Here is a 23,114-nt window from a genome sequence, read left to right on the forward strand (position 1 = left end):
CTTTGCTGCAGTTCTCCAAACCTGTGCCAAACCAAACCAATTCTTGCCGAGCAAGAGCTCCACCTGGTTCAAAGATCTCGTTCGCCGTGTTTATCCACTTCTTGTTCCTACTAGATTCGATGTAAGCAATTTCTTTGTAGACTGTAGTTCGGCTTCTAGCAATATGTCCAGTTTATTACATTCATTCAGCCTTGACGATTTTCAGAATAATAGGTTTGCCGTAAAGATGTGCTAGTTCGTGGAACTTTCTCTTTCTCTATACTCCATTTTCCTGTACACCACTGTAAATTGTTCTCGACACTCGACGTTCGAAAAAAGCAGGTTCATATGAGTCCTCTTCAAGCTTCGTCCATGTCATGTACTACCGGCGAGGGATTTGTACATGGCACACTTCGTATGAGGTCGGAGTTCTTTGAACCTTAGGGATTTGTGGGATTCATGGTAGACACGACTTCCGGCCTGTCGAAGACTGCATTAATCGTTCGACCAGGTTTTAACAACTTACAGTGAATTTTGAACCCACCAAATACAGAACATTGTCACGATGGATTTATGGCTTAGGTGCTGATGAGCCTGGTTCACATACGATCTTTTGCGTTTTGTATTGTCATAGTGAATCCATTTTTCGTCCCATTTTTCGCAGGACGTTCATGCAAACATCTAACGGTGTAACGATCAAAATTTGGTCGGCGTAAACTTGACGTATTCCTTCTAATAGTGCATTTAAAAAACATGAAAACCCTTCATTTTGTTATGCATGATCTCTCTGCGTGGATCACTGAATCATTCCTAGTTGCCTGATCATCTTACACTCAGATAGATTATGATTTCAGCGAATCCGTTGGTTAACTATTTTCACCGCCTGGGTCCAGGTTTTGGTTGAAATCACAAATGATTCGTGAGGTGGAAATTCAGTTGATAAGAAGCGATTTAAGTATGACAACCAAAGACATTCTAGACGAAAGATGCCTTAAGTTGAGTCCTCATGACTCCGGGATAAGCTTCTGATAAAACCTTCTACAACCAGAATAGGACCAGAAAGATTTTTGTTTACCTTTTTATCGCATACATCCGTTCTTTACGCCGAAACTGCTACGCTACGCGACAGAAAACACAAATACATTTTTTTGCTTGCCACAAACACATTTATCAAACAGAACTTTTTCGCATTCGGAGAAAAAAATATATAAGCGAACGTTTGGATTAAGCATGAGTAGAAAATTTTCACTGCTTCCTGCAAACGTCTTCCACTGAAGAAGAAAAAATATTTCCTTGAACATAAAGACAATACGTAGATAACATTTGCGCATCAGTGAAGGAACATTACTTAGGCAGAACGGTTAACATGCTGAATTCCCTGCATAACTCAGTCACATTCACATGCGACAAGGAAGTGGATGAAAGCGACTCCAGCCACAAATGAAACACAAATTTATGTATAACTCGAGAACTAATCAAGCAAATGGAACCAAATTTGGCATGTGGAGGTTTTAGGGTGTAATAAATGTTTCTACGGTGGTTAGAAACCCCTTCCCTCTTCTCTAGGTGGGGGCTGCCAAACAATTACATAACTCGAGAATTAATCACGCAAATGGAACCAAATTTTCGGAAAACTCTGAAGGAAAATGGGAAAATTCGGAAATTCACAAGCGTTGTTAGTCCATTTGATGTGTGCGCTAATGAAATTGATCTTTGCTCGAAAGTGTAAATGGATTTTAATGTGATAAAACGCACTCTCATATCTTCTTCTATCTATATAAATAAAAACGGATCACCGAATGTGTTGGTAAGAGCAAACTCGAGAAGTGAATGCCATTTAAGAAGAAGAAGAAACATATGTAACTGAGCCTGTAAAAATAAATGAATTAAAAAAAAGCTCCCAGAAGTCGCTGATATATGAAGAAGACCCAAATTTTCTTCCGTTTCGAGATATTTTACAGTTTTACTTCGATGAAGCACACACCAGGCGGTAGTAAATGTGAAGAGATTATACTATCATACTTAGGCTAATACTACAATAGCCAATTACGTGCGATTCCGATCCAGTAATTTTGGTTTGAAGGCTCAGGCTGGTCAATTTCGAAGGTGCCAATGAAATAATGTTGCGACCGTTTCGATTGCCCAAAAACTCAACATTGCACACGAAACATTTGGAACCACTTGAATGAAGCTGGTTACAAAACAAAGATCTCGATGTACGAGAGCCGTTCAGAAGTCCGTGCAAAGTCAGAAAGATGACGCGTATCGTGATTATGTTTAGTTAGTAGAATCTCTCGAAGACATACAAACTTTCAGTCAGATCGGTTTGTTTCTATGTGTTTGACATTTGTTTGAATCAAGGAAGTCGATTGATTTTCAAAAAATAAACGAAAAAGAATCTTATTAAACATTATTTTATGAAAGGTAAAACGCCTCTTGAAACTAAAGAGAAGCTTGATAAAGATTATGGTGACTCTGCAACTTCAATTAGAACAGTTTATAAATGGTTTCGAGTTTTCGGAGTGGCTATATGGGCACAAGTGACGCTCATGTTCCGAGCGCACTGTTGAGGTTACTACTCCAGGAATCATTGATAAAATCCATGATATGGTGATGAATAGCAGAAGAGTAAAGGTGTTACGGCTGTGGGCATCTCCAATGAACGGGTACACCATATTTCGCATCAACATTTGATAAAACTATCCACAAAATGGGTGTCGTGATTGGTCACGCTTGACCAAAAGCGAAATCGTGTAAGGACGGTTTGCAGCTGTTCCAGTAGAATTCGCAGGACTTTAAGCGGCGTTTCATTACTGTGGGTGAAACATAGGTACATCACTTCACCCCAGAGACCAAAGAACAATCTGAACAATGGGTTACCAAGGGGGAATCTGCGCCAAAAAGGCGTAGACAGCTCCATCGGTCGGAAAGTTGATGGTGACTGTCTTTTCGGATTCGCAAGAAACAATTCGAAGCGGGAAAAAGGTTTCATCTAATCGATGAGGTGAGTGCAGAAACGAATGGTTATTTTTCAGTCTTGGATATATCCTATTATTCGGCAGGAACCAACAAACTAGACCAGAGTTGGATGAAGTGTATCAGCCTAAACGAGAGAATGTGTTGGAAAATAAAAAAGGTTCAACCCAAACGATTCTTTATTAGTTTTTATTTTCGCACGGACTTCTCAAATGACCCTTGTATAGGCAATAGGCATAGGCCATAGGCAAAAAGCAAAAAAAAAAACATATGACCCCAATCATCATCTGCAAATCGCCATAAACCGACATATTCCTGAAATGACGAGTGATGATGACGAAGTGAGTTACTTACGACAACATCAAGATAAAACAATCGTGGTCAAAAAGCGGTGAGTCGACCCAAACGGTGCTCAAAACCACGATTGATCATAAGCCAACCGCCAATTGGCTAATCGCCCAAAAGTGGTTACCTTTGGCCAATAGGAAAGGAATTGTGTTCTATCAGTACAACACCAGGCATAAGCATCGAAAGTGACTCGTCAGAGGCTTCGAAAGCTTAGCTGGAAGGTTCATATCTTCTTGAATGGCGTTTACGTTCCCTGTGGAACTTTTGCCGTCCCAACGTATGCATTAACTAGCGTCATTTATTAAAACCTAGTTGAGATTTCTTAAGCCAAATAACACGCCTTGAATGTATTCCGAGGGGCAAGCTTTAGAATACGCGTGACCACAGTGCAAGTGGAAGGAAATTTCTTTGACGAAAAATCCTCCGGCCAGAACGGGAATCGAACCCGAACACCCGGCATGGGAACGTGAGACGCTAACCACTCGGCTACGGGTGCACAAGATTCATATGCATTCACCTTATAACTCGGACTTGACACCAAGCGATTACCAGCTGTTCCTCTTTATGACTAATGATTTCGCTAATCAAAAATTCGCCTCAAGAGAAGCTTGTGAAAATCGGATGTACCAGTTTTATGTTAATAGGTACGAGAGTTTCTTTAAGGCAGTATTCTATTCTAGATATTTGAAAAAAAAAAAACAAAATAAAATTTCTTCATATTTTTGAAGTTCAGGCATTCACGAATATACCCTAGAGTGGACTTTTCGAAAATCCCTTTATTTACCGAGTTATAGCCATTTTAGTGATGCGGTTCCATTCTTAAAAAATCACGAAACGTAAAAAAAACCTTCCAAACAGCATTTTTCCTTCCAACGTCCACTATTTTGTCAATAAAACAAATTTTTGGCTTGCCCGAGGTTCATGTGATAGCGGCATCTTTACTGATTCAGAATTTGTTCAATTTTTTGTTTCAGATAACCAGAAGGGCTGGAACCGTGTACGCCATGACACAACTTTTTTTCTAACTCCCTCGCTTCATAAGCTTGTAACTATTCTGATTATGAATATTTTAGCCATTCGATTTTTGTCTTGTTGATAGATAGATAACCAAATAATCGTATTATGTATTGTAAAAATATGCTTTGTGTTGTTGTGTTATTTTTACGGAGCTCGAAAAAACGTCCGAAATTCGTGCCTCTACACAAGAATACCCCTTCAAGACATAATGAAACGAGTTATCGAAAGAAACGGTACACCAAACGGTGACCAAAATTGAATAATTCTCATAATGGAATGCTCTTCCGCTGGAAAACTTATTCAAGGTCACAGCCCATAATTTAAAAATTACAGAATAAGCCTTCACTATAAGAAAAAATGTAATTTTCAAATCATAATATTAGGTTGGGGAAAAAGTTATCCATTATTTTCTCGGTAGCTGGCTATATTCATCAATATCTCGCGTAGTATTGTTCATACAATTTCAAGTTTAGGGCTCGCTGTAAAGGTGACATTTCACACAAAAAAATTCTTTCGCTGTTTTTTGTTTGTTCCATTCACTTGTGAGTTACAGGGTGTTAACAATGGAGGTCAACAAAGAGAAAATTCGGTACATTTTACACTTTTTCTTTTATAAAGGCGAAAACGCAAACCAGGCCGCTGAAATTGTGAATGTTGTTCATAGTGCCAATACTTCAACAATAAAATACGTGCAATTTAATTTATTTTTAAATATAGGGTTGAGGAAAAAGAAATGTCGTATTTCTGATCGAAATTTGACGCTTTATTTAACATACTTAAAATTATCCAATTTAAGTCAAATATGCGCCGTTTTGTTCGCAAACTTGTTGCCATTTAGAAGGCAACTTCATTATACCCTTCGACAGCCACTACACCAGACCGAAATCGATCAAACCAATACTGTGCTGTGCGAATCGTTACAGTATCGGGTTCATAAACTACACGAGTTTTTTCGTCCGCCTTCGTGGCAGTTTTACGTCGCAGGTAGTAAAAACGTAAAATATGGCGAATTTCTTGCTTCGTGGACTCCATCTTTGACGCGCTATAACTTGAGACTGAAAAGGACAATCACAACACTGTCAAAACGCACAGATTGTCGTCTTTAAATAAACGGTTAGTATGACCCGATGCGATAAGTACAACACAAGATATGTGCAAGTGACAATATACGACATTTATTTTTCCCCAAGCCAATATCTTTGAATTTTTTATTTTTTTTGAATTTTTGTTTTAGTGCAATAAACTAAATTCAGATCTCTACTGTCAACAAATGGACCGTTTGAAGCTAACGATTGACCAGAAACATCCAGAATTGACCAACAGTAGAGACGTTTTGTTCCATCAGGACAACGCAACGCACACAATTCCGAGAGTTTAATTGATATGTTTTAACGCATCCACCATATAGTCCGAACCTGGCACCAAGCAATTACCACCTTCTACTCGTATTGTAAAATTTCCCGAGCGATAAGAAATCAGGATCAAGAGAAGATTGTAAAAATATATTGCTAGAGTTTTTCGCCAATAAGGACCAAGACTTCTATGATAGAGACATTTTGAAGCTACCTTTAGAATGGCAACACATTTTACAACAAAACGGTGCATATTTGACCCAAATCGGACAATCCGAAGCATATTAAAATAGTTTTGAATTTCACCCAAACATAATGGATAACTTTTTCCCAACGTTATATGTCGTTATACAGCCATTCCATGAGGATTTTTTACATAACATATCTCGAAATCAGAGATGCTTCTTTTCGTTTTTGAGTTATGATTATGATAGTTCCAATTTGATATGTCGATCGTTTAAATCGTTAAGTTAAAGTTAACAAATCTGAGAATCTCTATATCGGTTTGACATGGAATGTCTGTACACTGAAGTCGCTTTTTACACGGTTTTTTCTACGCGGATTTATTTTACGCGGTTTATTTTTTACGCTGATTTCGGAATGTACGCATTCCGATTAAAAATCACTACAAGATGTGTGCTTCATGAACGCTGTGACAATTCTTTTTCTGTTCGCGTTCAATGTATACCGATTTGTTTTGAACTTTGGCTCAGATAAAAAAAAAACAGAAATGAGCAAAAATTCCATATTTACATACTAACAAAATTCGGGGACATAAACTTGCATTAAATTTTGAAGTTGTGTGAGTGACGATAGATGTGATTATAAGCTAAGACGAATTATTCATTATCACTTGCTTGAGCTAGAGCTTCACAAACATTCTGTGAGCTGAAGAGAGATTGATGCCACCTAATCATATAATTTGGAAAAAATCCGATTAGCAAACGGTATAGTGTTTACCCACTGACATCATCACCCCCATTAGAAATGAAATCTCACCTCTTGCCTAGAGAGCACGTTCCGTTTCCTCTGCGTCTGTTTAGAATATGGGGCTGGCGAGTTGAAGTCACCGGTTGTGTAATGCTGCTTACGTTTCGTTGAAAAGGCGTCCATGCGGTTTTATCCGATTACTACCCGCGACAATGTAATGAATCTGTAAATGGAATTGAAATGAGAAAAGAAACATTTTCAGTTCGACAATCGATACGATATATAGATATGGCATGCATGGATGCATGCATGCATGTAACGGACCTCGGTTGATTGGAAAATTAATCAAATTAGCGAATTGACATCGGTATGTCATTTGATCCGAGACAAAGTAACGGAAAGAGAGACCAACGATGAAGATCAATTGCTTAATTATTCCGATCAATTGTGTTACATATATGTTTGTTCGTCTAAACTGGCGATACTTTCAGGGTAAGCTTACTGGCAGAACATCGATATTTTGTATGCTCCATCCTTATATCTCCATGAAAGTTTTCTATTTGTTTTATCGAGACTACTAAAACGTGTGAATATTTCAAAAGAAATGAATGAAATCGTATTGAACTCATAGCAAGTCATTGAAAAAGTCGTTTCATAGTCCAAAGATATAAATACACTATGTACTACTTTCCTATCCATTGCTACATTCGAAACATTTTTACGACCTTTCTACAAGTATTACCCTACGCAGCACCATAATTTATTTATTGTTCATTATCATAAATTTGACGTCTTCTGTTACTGTTATTCATTTTCTCCTCCATATACTCTTGGCTAGAGTATAAAATCCCACAGTATGTAGTTATCTTGGACTCGTCCCAACAATTTCTTGCTGAGCTGAATGGAATACCACCATAAATAATAATTGAAGAAAATTCAGATGTGAAAAAATTAAATTTATTTGACCAATACAATCGTTTCATATGGTTGGTCACTGCAAGAAAAAGAGCTACAATGTACACGAACCAGAATAATGAATAAAATATATGTGTATGTAGGATGTCCGAAAGTGCACTTCATGATGCCAACCCTTCCGGATAACTACTCGAGGCAGTAAGCCAATTTCACAACGGTTTCGTTTTTCAGGGGGAAGAAAGTCGTCTCCGGGAACACGCTTCCCTCTAACGGAGGAAGGACATATAATATTTACTTGGCCTAGTTCTTTTTTTCACGTTCCTAGTGCACAAAACGAAACTAGCTCAATGTTGGCTAGGACGTGGGACGAGAAATTCTCGAAAATCTCTACGCGTACATTTACACGAGCATACATCTCGACAGGAATGTTTTTTCTTTTTGTTGAGTGTGGATAAACATTGTATCATAAATAATTAACAATATATTATGACACAGCCCCAGTGGAAGATAAAACCCCACAAAGCCATCGTGAGTTGTAACGGAAAGCCAGGAATCATTTTACAGAACAAAGTTTATTAGCAATTCTATTTATACCAAGAGTGCACAAATTTTTTTTAAATGTGGAATCGGAAGCATTTAAAATGAAAACATCAGAATGCACATTTTGATTTAAACCATTTAAATTTATATTAACCTCGTGGGTAGATCCGAATAATTTAAGATTCTCAAAAAATATCTAAAATTCTTCTGCATCTTTGAAGAGGTGATTAGTTAGGAGACGAATTGATTTTCTCAACCACTTAACAGTTCCTACGTGATCAATTAACATATGGACAGGTCCAACGATGAGAATATCCCACACTGTAATCTGGTACTATTGTTTCTTCGTTATCAAACGTCCTTGCTATACTGCCACCACATCAACACCAGTCTGAAGCGGCACCGGTAGCTGCTATCTACGGTTGGTTTACAACATTGAAACATTGACCATTATCTGTCCATATATATGACTTCCCAAATACAACAGGGATTCTTACTGATACGGGCGCGGGTCTGATAAGCCGCTGGTTTTCACTGAAACTGAATTTGAGAACAGCACACGGTCATTAACACCACGAACCAACACGCAGAACTATGCTTCGGAAATGAGCATATCTGCAATCCGTTATCTCTTAGTGCAAACGAAGTTTAAATATAAGAGAAAAATTGCTGGTTTCAAACATATGAACAGCGCAGCCATTTACATCAAACTGCAGTTTATGATTTATGAACTGTTACGACTACGAATTCAGACACGTGTTCCGCACGGATTGCCACGCTGTCGAGGTTTCTTCCGCTGCAAATACCCTCTCTGCGCTGGCACCAAGTATTGCTTCAGAAAACACATCCAAGCTGTGGCGAAACCTGAAACGTCAGTTCAGAATACAACCAACCAACCAACGCGATTTGGCTTTATAATCCAATTCAAAACATGTCTTAATTTTTGTTCCCCGCCGAGAGTAAAATCGCACAATATTGTCCCAAATTAGACAACAAAAGACGATTTTGAATTAGATCATAATAGAAGCCGTTACCTAGTCTCGTTTTGCGAAAGGCGCGTCCGAGCGGAGAAATAATATGAATGAACACAATTTTTGGCACGTACCTTCGTGTGTTGGTAAATATCACACGCTAGTTACTTTGGAAGTAATGGTTACATTTCCGAATATTCTACCAAGGGTAGAAACATTGCCCTCACCATGGTCGAGCGGTTAACGACATCAAGCGGTTTTTGGCGACACGTAGGAGCTCCGAGTTTCACACTACAATGAATTTGTTGTTTTTTAGGATTATTTATTCATGTGTTAGATTCGGTATTTTACTAAGGAAACTGTCAACAACAACAATTTTTTAACTCAGTCAGTTAAAAGTCACTTAAGGTAGAGGGAGACAAAAAAAACAAGAATAGACAAAAAAGCAGAGCAGATATTTCTGCCAAAATTCAAATGCCGGTTTAGTAAATGTGGCAAAATAGAATAGCAGCAAAATGTCATTCGAAAATACTCTTTGTTGCAAAATCTTGAATCTCAGGGACAATGAAGTTATTTCACAGAACGAATGTATTGCACCATCCGGAATATAATTAAATTATCTACACAGTCCAGTTTATACGCACGTGGTTCGGAATTAAGGTTGTATTCTAGTGTAGAGGCACGAATTTCGAACGTTTTTTCGATCTCTGAACAAATGAAACAAAGAATATTTTTACTATACATTATTTCATTATTTGTTTATTCATCTTTTAACAATACAATAAGAACTAAACGGAAAAAATATTCAAAATTAGAATTGTTACAAGTTGTTGAAGTGAGAGGGTTAAAAATGTTATGCCATGACGTACACGATTTCAGCTCTTCTGGCCATCGGAAATTAGAAAAATTGAACAGATTCTGAATCAGTGAAGACGCCGCTCTTGCATAGAAGTAGTTTTTTGATCAAATGGCCACCGTTTGAAGAAATTGCTTTTCTGTACGTTTTTGATGACAATCTCATTTTTTTTAAAAGTGAAATTAAAAAATAGTATTTTTTATTGGTTCATGCGATAGAGTGATGTATTAAGATTTATTCACATCAAATTTGTAATGAATCGGTTCAGTATAACTTGAGATATCATGTACGCCAACTTGGAAAAGCTAGTTGCGAAAAAAACGCGTTTGAAGTTTCGTGTCAAGGCCTAGGTTACATACCACATAACTAACACGGCTATAATTCGAAAAATAATGGGATTTTGGAAAAGTACTTTCTAGGGTATGTTCTTGAATGTATAATCTTCAGAAATATGAAGAAAAACATCATTTTTCTCTAATTTCTAGACTAGAATAGTGCCTTAATCCTTTATAAAAGCGTTTCAACTATATTGCTATACACGATAAAAAAATTTTTTCGCTGCACTTGGAATATTATTCAATATTTTACTCAACCAAAAACTTGTAAAGGTATCTGACAATACTCCATTTTTTTTTTGAGCTGCCAAAAATGTACTATGTTAATTTGGGAGTCATTTGTATGTAACAAAACCACGATTTTAGAGCGCTAGCAGAAAACTAAGTTTAAGTTCGTTGAAAATGCCACAAGTTGATAAGTTGTTCACTGTAAACATACTATTGAGCAGGACTCGGCAAAGTCATATTAAACTGAGGACAGTCGGGGGACTATGAAAAAATTCGCCTTCGTATTCAATAGGAAAAGAGTTTTGGCTTCTTCCAGCGGTTTCTCCGCCAACATGACTCAACAGTCATTCGGGCGTTTAGTTGCTATCTCACTCTACGACACGACTATCTCATTTCATTCTTCCCCGTCAAGTGGACTTCATTGCATATTAAATTGACTCCTCCCAAAATGAATTTGTTTCTCACTCTCATGTTTCACGTATACATGTATCGATGTTTAAATTCAACGGGGTTTGAATTGTACTACAGGTGAGCAAAATTTTGTTTGTATCGTACACGAAAATTACTCACACATATAAAATAGCGTGCAGTTCTGTGTTCAGAATAGGCTGACCAAACGTACCGTTTTTAACGGGACAGTACCGTTTTTTTCAACCCTTTTTGATTGTTCCGTCTTTCTATTAAGTTGTTCCGTATTTTGAGTATAAAGCAAAAAATATATATTTCTTTGCCATTATTACAAATTACAAATCTAGATGTTCTTGAGTTTGAGCCCTCTTCATCCTACTAGAACTCGATACATCATTGAGAATTTTTGAAAAATCTGTTTTGATTTCTTCACCTCATATCAATCCTAATTCTAGGGTATGGGGATACCTAATCTGATTGCATCCATCTATAGTTTTATTCGTGCCTTGCTCATATCTCGATGTGTAGTTTGAGCTGCAGGTCATCCGGAGACCGTACGAGTTATCATAATGTGACCAGAACACTTGAAATGCTAGTTTTAACAAACCATGAAGTTCGATATGTCGAATTAAATATAGGATTTGGTTCTGGTTGGTTGGTTCTCGGAAACCTGATCCGGAACATATCCGGTTTACGTCAATAAGGACATATAGGTTTAAGTTAAACACGAATGAGTTATTTTTGAAAAATCATGCAGTTTGATACTCCAAATGACGGGTTCTGGGTTGTTTTTGGTTCTGGAATCTATAGCCCTAAAAATGTTCCCGCCAAATGAAAATTGTTGCCTCACTCCTCGTCAACTTTTATGAATATAATCAGAACAAAAATAAGCTTTGAAATCGGCTCAGCAACGATACGATGCACGCTATTTTGAGATCAAAGGATTTGGTCAAACATCGTGGTGGCAGCTCAAAAATTTTAATAAATGAAAGTATTCAATCTACATTCAAAATAACTATGTATAAGCATCATAAAACAAACGAATGACTTGCAAATGTAAATGTAGTATTTGTAGTATATAAATGAGTATTTTTTATGCTGATAAACTATTTTTTTCTCTACGGATTACGAATATTTTCGATGGTACAGATTTTTCGAAAAAAAATATACAGATGAGAAAGATTTTTGACCCCTCTGGTACAGATTTAAATGTGGCAACACTGAAGCTTACTAATAATATTTTGTGTCTGCCTGGTAGTACTGGACCAGTTGAATGATTTTTTTTACGATGAATATTATGTGGGCAACAAAAAAGTCACGACTCGATGTTGGACAAAAAATGATAAAATGAATATGATAAAATTTTTAAAAATCCTGATTTGTTTCGCAGAGCCTCTCCACCATCTAATTATGAACGAATTAAATTCCTTGTAGAGAACAAAGTAGGTAAATCTAAGAATGTTTGATTGTTTGGCTTTATTCCCGGTTTTTTTCCACTCATTCATGAAATTCTACAAAAAATGGCATTTTGTGTTTTTCTACTTACGTGTCCCGTTTTTATTCCTGAGCAATTTGGTCAGTCTAGTTCAGAAACACTGACAAATTTGTGAATTTTGTTGATATAAACTCATTTTTCTGCATGTTTGTTTCACAAAATTGAACTCGGAGACAGTGAACTACAATTTTATTCAAAACTAGCTGACCTGGCAAACTTCGTCCCGCCCAAAATTTATTTTTCGTAATCACATTCACGTTCAAAATCTCGTTCAAGATTTTTCAACCACTTGCAAATAACATATTTATCCGTTACATGGAATAAATGTTTGATACAGAAAATATGATAGAATAAAGACAGCCCTCACCCCCCTCCCCCCTTATAAAGATGGAAGGTGTGTTGAACCACCTTAGAAATTTTTCTTGCCCCCTAAAACCTCCACATTTGGTTCCGTTTGCTTGGTTAGTTCTTGAGTTATACAGAAATGTATGCTTCATTTGTATGGCAGCCCCCTCTCCTTCAGAAAGAGGGGAGAAGTATCTATCTACCATAGTAACGTTTCGTGCCCCCTAAAATCTTCACATCGGCTCCATTTGCTTGATTAGTTTTCGAGTTATGCAGAAATTTGTGTTTCATTTGTATGGCAGCTCCCCCTTAAAGAGGGGGGTGGAGTGTCTAACCATCGTAAAAACATTTATTGCACCCTAGAACCTCCATATGCCAATTTTGGTTTCATATTCTTGATTAATTCTCGAGTAATGCAGAAATTTGTGTTTCATTTATTTAAAAATATGAAAATAATTGATTGATATTCTTTGCTTATTTGAGTTAGTAGTAGTCTCTCTTACTCGACTAGTATTGAAATTATTTCAATATATTCACAAAAATTTCGTAATTGTAATATAAAATCTTTAACAAGAAAAATAAATCTGTTCAATATTCGTTGCAGAAAACTTGATACTCTATTAGGGAATATTCATTTCAAATGGAAAATTTAATCATAGCTCATTATTTTTATGTAAAATGTGTTAATGCTCCCTAAAATGTAAACAATTGTTTGCTTCATGCACATATGCAGTTTCTCCCAATTTCATATTTTCAAATAAAGAGCCAAATATCCGGCCATCCGGCCTCAAAGCTTGCGAGATATCCGGTATCCGACCAAACTACTATCCGTTTCATTACTAATAAGAACTGTCTATCGGAAATAATGGCCCTTAATCTTCTTCTTCCCCAATGGCACTAACGTTCCTAGAGGAACTTCGCCGTATCAACTTAGTACTTGCATTTTTTTTTTATAGTACTTAGTTGAGATTTCTATGCCAAATAACGCGCCTTGGATACATTCTGAGCGGCAAGCCCTAGGATACGCGTGACCACAGTGCAAGTTGGAGGAAATTTCTTTGACGAAAAATCCCCCCCCGACCAGGACGGGAATCGAACCCGAACCCCCGACATGTTAGGTGTGACGCTAACCATTTGGCAACGGGAGCAGCCCTTATTATGTAAATTGAATCAAACGGTCAATTCGATCCCTTTAACTATCACAACGAAATTGCTGAAACGTTTACCAAAGCAAAAAATATCAGGCATCCAACAAGCAAACCAAACTGCTCGAAAAATTATGCCGACAGCTTTCACCCGACTATATATGTATAAAAGAGTTAACGAGCAAAATTATGTTCAATTAGAATTACATAATAGGGCCAAGTATTTATTTTTTTCTTTATTTTAATTCAATTCTTTAATTCTTAAAATTCTAATATCTCGTTCATCACTATTGTTCTAATCTTGACTATATTTATTATTGAAGTTAGCATAATAAATATAGTCATACATTTTAAATATAGATATAGTTTATACATTTTATAAATAGCGTTATAAAATGATCACGGCAAAAGGTGGAGAGATATTTAATCCATGGCGTTTGGAGGAGACACCATCCTAGACCGGCTGACGGGCACCAAGGAATGACTACGCGGGCGACCGGTAGACCGCAGACTACCGTTTGACCATCCCTGCTTTATAGAATACCCGGTAACTGTCTATGTTCGTTGGCTTGAATTCACGGTGGGTAAACAATAAAGCCGTCAATTAATGTGTAACTACTTTTTTGCATCAGAAATCAAGTTTTCGTTTCACTTTATATGGACGTAAAAATAAGATTGTGTCCGCGGGTAACGAGATTCATGTCAGGAAGAGTAGAAGTGTGGATTGAAGTCAGGTTGAATGAAGAGGCAGATTTGCATCCATTAGTCACGTCAATTGAAATAACCATTTGCTAGAATAGTTCATCAGTCATCCTCGCTCTTATCGCTCGTCATTTCATTTCTAGCATTTTGATGACGAATGCCGAAGTAGTCCTACTGAGCTACTAAGAGGAGAGTCGATTTTCATTCTTCATTTTCGAAGATTTCGAGCCCTGCTATTGAGGATCTATTTTGTAAGATGGTGTATTTGATGAAAAATTCAAATTCTTTATTTGTAAGTCTGTAGAAAGGTTTTTTGTTGCACTAGATATATTGTTTTGATTTTCGCATGACTAAAGGCGCAATAAAATGAGCTTACAAAGTAGCGGTAAACATTGTTTTTGGAGTAAACGGACAGTGGCAGCTATATTGCCACCAGTTTTATCAACTGTTTCAATGGTTAATTTATTATCATTGAAAACAATAATTTCTTATAAGGATTATGTTCTCTGAAGTTGGAATCGATTCGTTGCCTAGTTTTCACGGTCTTATAATAGGTTACGCAATCCAATATGAAAATTAGTAGTTTGCTAGCAAAATTCCATTTGAGAAAAAGTGAATTTCCTCAAGGACAGGTAACTAACCTATACTGGAACTCAGCGGCGTAGTGAGGGTAGACAGCGCCCCCGGCAAACTATGAAAATGGCGCCCCAAAAATTTCGATTCTTTCACTAGTTTTGAGATTGTGATATTTTGTGAAAACTACTCACTTATAGTAATTTTCACTTTGAGCAGTTTATTCGTATTTAGAAGGCTAGAAATACCATATCAACTTTGCTTATTCTCTAGTCAAATTTCTGTCTTGCGTGCTTTAGCTGAAGCAAAATCAAGGTCTTAGTGAATTTCGATCGAATGAATTGTCAAGCCATTGAGTCGGGCTTGGTTCATTTTAGAACACAGATAATTGTAATCAATTTAAGCTCGCTGAACCTGCGTTTGCACGATGCCACTGTAACTGGAAGCGTTAGTAAAATTCGTAGCGCCGTCTCGATGTTAGAACAAAATGCTTCAAAAGAATATTTGAGAATAATGTTCAAGATGCCTAATGGCGTCGAAGAATTCACCAGGGAATAGGTCCTTCATCAGCGTCTTGAACACTTCCACCTCTAATATAAGTTCCTTTGTTTCAACACCTGCTTCAATTGATTCATGCTCATAGACGTTAGTTCCTCTCTCGGTATAAATGAAAAATCTGATGCTACTACATGGGCTGAAAAGTCCAGGGATTTTTAATGAAAAACCCTTCGAGGGCAATACACTTGGTATAGCAAGTTTCCAACATTTCGATTCCCTTTCTGTAGTACGAAATGTCTAAGTGTTCGAAATATGCCTAAGTTTCTGCGATGACTTCCTCATTCGATACCATGTGAATCTCTTTCCCTGGAGCCACCGCTTGAGGTATGGGAACATATAATAGTCGCCGAGGGCCAAGTCTGGAGAATAATTGATTAGTCCAACTTGACCATCGCTTTCAAGAACGTATGAGACGGTGCGTTGTCATGATGGTACAGAGCTTTGTTCTTTGCCATACGTTTTTACTTTATTTCGTCGTGCAGTTTGTCCAATAACGCTGCATAATACTCTCCGGTAATTTTTTTTCACTTCTGCAGGTAATTAACGCCCTATGTTATTCAAGTACCCACGAGTGAGACTCGATGTTGTACGGAAAAGGGTTAATGAAGATAATGCCATGCACTTCCTAAAAAACGAAGGCCAATTTTATTCTTTAGTCCGCAAAAATACCATAGTTCACTGGCAACGCAAATGGAACGAAGATGAATTGGGCCGGTGGCTCCACTCGATTATCCCTAAGGTTAGCCTCAAACCATGGTTCAAAAGTCTGGACTTGAGTCGGGACTTTATTCGCACCTTCTCCCGACTCATGTCCAATCACTGTTCGTTAGATGCGCTACTCTTTCGTATTAATCTTGCCGACAACAATCTTTGTGTTTGTGGCCAAGGTTACCACGACATCGAGCACGTTGTTTGGTCGTGCGAGCTGTATCTTGTCGCCAGATCGAATTTAGTAGTCACCCTTCGGGCCCGAGGAAGGCAGCCCATTGGTCTTTTGGCCGGCTTTCGTGGCTTGTCAGCCACTCAGATTGCCTAATGGACTCAGGAGTGTGATAACGTTTTATCCATTATCACAAAACGTTGGAAGAAGGTCACTCGATTACGCTTCCACAACGCCAAACAGGCTATTTTGTTATCAACGCGTCGGTGTTTTTGGTCGACGGTCAGCAAACGCGGCACCCATCGCACGGATAGCTTTTTCCGGTCCAAAATGTCGTGCAAAATGTATCCCATTCTTTTGAAATGTGTACTTCCTCAGGTAACTGGCGTAACTTCACTTTATGATCGTTCAAAACGAGTCGATGCTCTTGTTTTACGATTTCTAGATTCGTAGCCTCTTTTGGCCTTCCAGAGCAAGGTGCATCGGCTCATTTTAAGTTCACTAAACCGCCGATAAACTGTTATTCCCAAAGGAGCATAAGTATATCCGCTATAGACAGATTCCATGCCAATTCGTCTTAGGGGTTGACAGCACCATCTCAGATAACATTTTTCACCTTAGGGAGCAGAAATTCGTTTTTCTTCAAAGCGTATTTTTTTAATTCTCAAAAAAAAATATCTGAATAGCTCTTTCAATTTCCAACAAGTCACCCATACATTGGAAGAAAAAGTTTTTCTAACAACAACTTATTCATGTTTTTTTTTTTGAAAAGGTTACTACTAATCCTAATTTTGTTTAAAGTTAAGATAGCGATTTGGCGTATTTGACAAAATTTTAGATCTCATTGAAATATTACCTTATGTCGAAGGCATTAACTTTCTATCTTTTATAGTTTTTGGAATGAATGGTATTTTTTATGGTTTTTTTTTTAAATAATGTTTGACATTGTTGTGTGTAAATTCTCGCGTTTTACATGTTCTTGACATTTTTCTATATGAAAAAGATCAAATAACATTAAAATCGCGCTAATTTATACATAAAAATGTTACAAGTTAAAAATTAATGTTAATTTTTCAGAGAAAACATGAAAAGTTGTTATTGTCGAGTTGTAAGGATAGCAACCGGAAATCATCAATGATTTCTATCAGCATCTCTTCCAAGATATTACTTTTAGCTTGTGTTCTACGTATAAATGTGATTCTTAACAGCAACTTTTTTTTATTAAAGCAGTTATTCCAGATTCATTGTTAACATTTTCGAACCGTCTCCAAAAAGCTTCTTATGCTTTTCATCCCCTTCAAATGATGCAAATGTGGCTGTCGAATTTGATCTCGAAAAAACTCGGGAAAACAAACTCTGCAAAACATTGATTTGGAGCCAACGATACTTTCTTTTTATCCAATTTCTTATCACTCAGGAAGTTTTGCAATGCGAGAAAAAGGTGGTAATCGTTTGGTGCCAGGTCCGGACTATATCCTGATGGATATAGTCCGGACCTGGCACCAAATGGAACACGACGCCTCCTCTGTTGGCCAATTCTGGACGTTTCTGGTCATTCGCTAGCTTCAAACGGTCCGTTTGTTGACAGTAGAGATCTGAATTTAGTGTTTTGCACTAAAAAAAATCAAAAAAAAAATTAAATAAAAAAATTGCACGTACTTTACAGTATCGGCACCATTAACACAATCTACAATTTCAGCGGCAGCGACATTTTCACCTTTATAAAAGAAAAAGTGTAAAATGTACCAAATTGTCTCTTTGTTGGCTTCCATTGTTAACATCATGTAACTCACAACTGAATGGAACAAACAACTGTTCATTCGTATTGATGGTGAGCTATCTAAATCAGGCCTTTTTGAGAAAATTCTCCCCGAACCATAGAAATCCCATCTCCAAAGCTGCGGGTCCAGAAACTAATGTGGAAGCTAATCCCATGGGTTTCCCTATTTCAGGAGAGCTTCTCTGATAAAAAGAAATTCAACTTGAATAGAATTTCTTGAAGGACTTACGGAACGTGTCATGTAATTTTCAAACTCGTAACATTGCAGGCGGCAGTTTGATGGTTTGAAGAAAATATTTTCAAAAAGGTCTGGTTCAACACGAATGCACAGTCAGCAGTGCAATGAAGTACTTTTGAATCATTTATTCCTGGTTTTGCATAACAACACCGGGATAATTGGGCAATTTTGCATGAATTTATAAAATCCGGAAAGGCATGTCATGAATTTAATGAATCCTCTGCGCTCTGCTATACACACTACAACATGGCGCAGCTCGGTCAAAACCACCCCGAATAGGTTATTTGAACTGATTAAGAACTAAGGATGACCTACGAATTAGAAACTTATTGTAATTCATGTGAAATTGACGTTTCTGGTTATGAATAGTTAGTTATGAAACACTGGAATTTTAGTTTTTTGAATATTTCGCGCCTAAACACAACAATATAGTTCAAATGGCCAGTCTTTTAAATAAAGATAGTTATTATGCCCTACACTACACCCATTCATCGCTTTACGGCCTAGATACGTTCCACGAAATTCGGCCGCAAAACGAAAATCCGTATAAGGAATCAATTAGAATAACAAATTCATACAAATTCGATCAAATCGGTTCAAATGTGTTAAATATGTAACATGGTTTATCATTCAAAATGCATTTTATCTTTTCATTTTATTTGAATAAAAAATTTAATTAATTTAAATTTAGTTCATTTAAATCAAAAATACATACATAACATAAACATAAAACAAACAATACATACAACATACATACATAAAAACCAACAATAATCTATAAACAAAAATGAAACAAATTCATATTACATGGAATATGTGTATGTATATATACCTAATTTGCATGTTGCTTAAGTTATTGTCTCGCAAATATTTTTTCTATTCTGTACAAAAGTGATTTTTGAACCAATCCTCATTTTTGCCGTAATAACGAAACATTTTAGGCCGTAAATCGAAAACGTGCCTGGATGTATTACCGATGAAGATTTAGATATTATGGCTACGATGCTCTAACTTCTGCGTTGTTCACAGTGTTCTGCATCTTTGAAATGTTGGACTTCGTACATTTCTTTGTTTGCACATAGCGTAATAAAATAGTGTCGCGTCGAGAAATTTGCCATTATCTCTGGCTCTTGATTTTCATAATTATCAACGCGAGCAACGCTTTTAACACGTTGAGCCCAACGTTTTCTATTTGTACAATAAGTATCTTTGGGAACTAGGACCAACACTGTGTTGTGCAAACGCTCTTGATGCGCGCTCAATGGAAAGCGCAGCAAGAAAAATTTGGGGCTTAACGTGTTAATTTGACCCCAAAAAGTACATATCCCTAAGAACCTTTTCATATAACGTTCATTTTTTTATTGGTCCATCCCTTCCCCCGAGGAGATTGAATCAATTCGTCAGGGGACAGGTGAACGGAAGCATCCGATGCTGAGGTCACGTACAACGATGCACTAAAAATAATGGCTCTTGTGAGAATCAAGTGAGATTCGAGGATAAATCTCCGTCTCAGTCGTTGTCCCGTCGAGAAGAAGGGCCACCGTCATATGAAAACACACAACACGAGAGCGATGAATAATTTCGTTTTTATACGCTTGTCACTATCCCTGCTGGCAATTCACTGCCACGGTTCGTCATTTACCATCAAGCTTGGCCCAGTTAACAATCCGTATCTTCATGCCTTGATGCCAGCGGCCACGTCTCGTTGTCATAAGCAATCTCTATTCCGATGACAGGGTTGAATTATGAGACAGCTAACAAGGGCCGATGTAATTGCACAAAGTGTCCTAACCTGCAACCCGATTAGTGCTAGCACAGAGCAGCATTGCACTCCTCGTGATAAGCACATTTCCAAGTGCAACGAAACAGAAGCTGCTCGATGTTTCGGTAATTAGTTTTTCATGGCAGAGAGGAGACAGAACAGACAAGAAATTGCGATTCTGTGGCCTGATTTTGCTGAAGTCCTGTAAATTACAAAATCAATCTCCATACGAAGCTCCGCGCATTCACTCCACAGATGAGAAGATATGAGCAAATTGGAAACTAAAGCTTGTCTTCCCAACCAAACAAACCAAACCGCAAGCGTTTGAACAGCAGCAATGTACATGACTGGTTTGCTCTTTGTCATCCAATTTGGGAGTTTAGATTAGATTTAAGCTCTTTCATCGTCATTCTCGAGCCGCGAACGTGACATTGTTACATTCATGTTCCTTCCGTTCAGTCGTATCTTACTCAAACATAAACAGGCTAACGGTTTCAAACGATGTGAGCCGTTGTGACAAAGAATCCATATTTGATTTGAATTCGAGAGCGCAAACAATTATCGATTATCTTGTAAGAACAAAGCATAATTTTACTCGATTAGCTTCGAAAACGCGAAGGCGGTTTGAAATCAGAACTGCAACGCAAATTAGAGCAGGCTCGGCGCATTTTTCCCAGTGACTCTGATCTCTTTATCAGCATCATGCCTTTCAAAAAAATATGCTGACGGAAACGATAGAGTGCACAATGTGGAGTTTTTATTGAAACATTCCACTAACAGCAGCCGATATCCAATGTTTATCAGAACTGAATTCCTTAGAGCCGTCATTGGTCGTTGTTGATCTTCGAGAAATTGTGTTTTCAGTGCATACTAAATACTCACACATGATCAATAACTACATCAGGAAGTTGCAGGTCGAACGCCGTCACCACATTTTGAAATACTTGGGCAAAAAAAAATCTCAATCAAATTATTCAATGTGACGCTTCATGAAAGTCTTGGAAAATTGGCTTTTGAAGGCTTTTATGACAATTATGACTAAATAACTCATTAGGGCTCCCCAAAAATTCTAATAAAGAATTACTCGTTAAATTTCGTTTCTTCCTAACATTATATGAGGTTGGGGAGAAATCCAATATTTTGTGATCGATATCTCGCGTAATATCGATCATTGAATTTTAAGTTTATGCTCTTTATAAAGGTGTCATTTCACACTTAAAAAAATATTTTGCTGTTTTTTGTTTGTTCCATTCAGTTGTGAGTTACAGGGTGTTAACAATGGAAATCAACAAAGAGAAAATTCGGCACATTTTGCACTATTTCTTAGATAAGGACGAAAATGCAAGCTAGGCCGCCTAAATTGTGAATGAGCAGTTGTATTGTTTATTTTAATTATTTTTTTTATTTGTGTTGTGTTCCATCAGGACTACACAAGGCCACACACGTCTGTAATGACTCGCCAGAAACTCCGGGAGCTTCGTTAGGAAATGCATCCACCATATAGTCCGAACCTGGCACCAAGCGGTGATCACCTTTTTCTCGCATTGCAAAACTTCTTAAGTGATAAAAAATTGGGACCAAGAGAAGATTGTAAAAATTGATTGTTAGTATTTTTCGGACCATGACCTCTGAGAGAGGTATTATGAACCTTTAGAATGCCAACAAATTTTACAACAAAACTGTGCATATTTGACCCAAATCGGACAACCCGAAGTTTTGAACTTCATGACAAACCGATATAGTAGTTCTCAGATTTCCGTGAAAAGTGGTAATTTTGTTCTTTATTGCAAAACGTTAGATCCGTTCTTTTGACGTAGGACTTTCATTTTGGGGCGAAAATTCACAGTTTCGGAAACGAAAACGTTACGCCGGAGCAACCAAATTTTGAGCGTTAATACCTCCTAAACAACTCAACGAAATGATATGATAAACACATCATTCAAAACATAAAATGTCTACGCGTTATATGCTTGTTACGTTTTTATCCAAAAACTCCTATCAAGAGTCCTAAAATTGCTTTTAAAACAGGCTATTAAAATCACAACAATCGGTATATAAGTGCCGCTTGGAAATCCACTCAGTTATGATTGTGCAACGATTAAGGTACGATCGCTGGAATGAATGGATGTTTCCCTAACACAGATTTCTAAACCATCGAGCCAGGGGAAATCGGCATTGCAAAAGAGATGCAAACCGCGGGTACTTTTGAACTCACTTGCGTTTCTGCAAATCGGAATGTTTCCCTAACACAAACTTCAAAACCACAGAGCCTGGGGAAATTGACATTGCACAATAGATGCAAGCAGCGGGTACTTTTGTACTCTTTGTTTTTTTTGCAAATGTTTCCCTAACACAGATTTCTAAACCATGGGGCCTGGGGAAATTGGCATTGCAAAATAGATGCAAGCTGCAGGTACTTTTGTACTCGCCTGCATTTTTGAAAATCGGAAGGTGTTTTCCCAATACAGATTCCGAAATCAAGAAGTTGGGAGAATCGGCATTGCAGATATATTAAAGTCGGCAGTATTTTTATACCACCATGCATTTTTACAATCCGGAATTCGTTTTTCTAACACGGTCTACCAATGCAACGCTTTGGCTCGGTTATTCAAGACTGCATTGGAAGATATCCCTTCGTCATGTGTTATGTATCGCCAGCTCACTGAAATTCTATATCGTTTAATGATTAGGCAAAATGTTGATCACTATTTGCTGCGATAACTACTACCATAATGCATGAATTGACCTAAATTGGGATTTGTTTGCAATTGAATTCGTAAA

At 37.4% G+C, this 23,114-nt stretch overlaps 1 protein-coding gene across 4 annotated transcripts in view; it reads right to left on the bottom strand.

Annotated features, from left to right (window-relative positions):
- The window catches only part of LOC129774801 (uncharacterized), an 88,009-nt gene that overhangs the window by 17,067 nt on the left and 47,828 nt on the right, over positions 1-23,114 (bottom strand). For all 4 annotated transcript variants that reach the window (XM_055778761.1, XM_055778764.1, XM_055778763.1 and 1 more), the window contains one exon: positions 6,672-6,825. The gene's annotated coding sequence lies outside the window, so the exon portion shown is untranslated. The remainder of the gene's footprint in view (positions 1-6,671; positions 6,826-23,114) is intronic.

The sequence above is a fragment of the Toxorhynchites rutilus genome, chromosome 3 (assembly GCF_029784135.1).
Source record: "Toxorhynchites rutilus septentrionalis strain SRP chromosome 3, ASM2978413v1, whole genome shotgun sequence".
Classification (NCBI taxonomy): domain Eukaryota; kingdom Metazoa; phylum Arthropoda; class Insecta; order Diptera; family Culicidae; genus Toxorhynchites; species Toxorhynchites rutilus.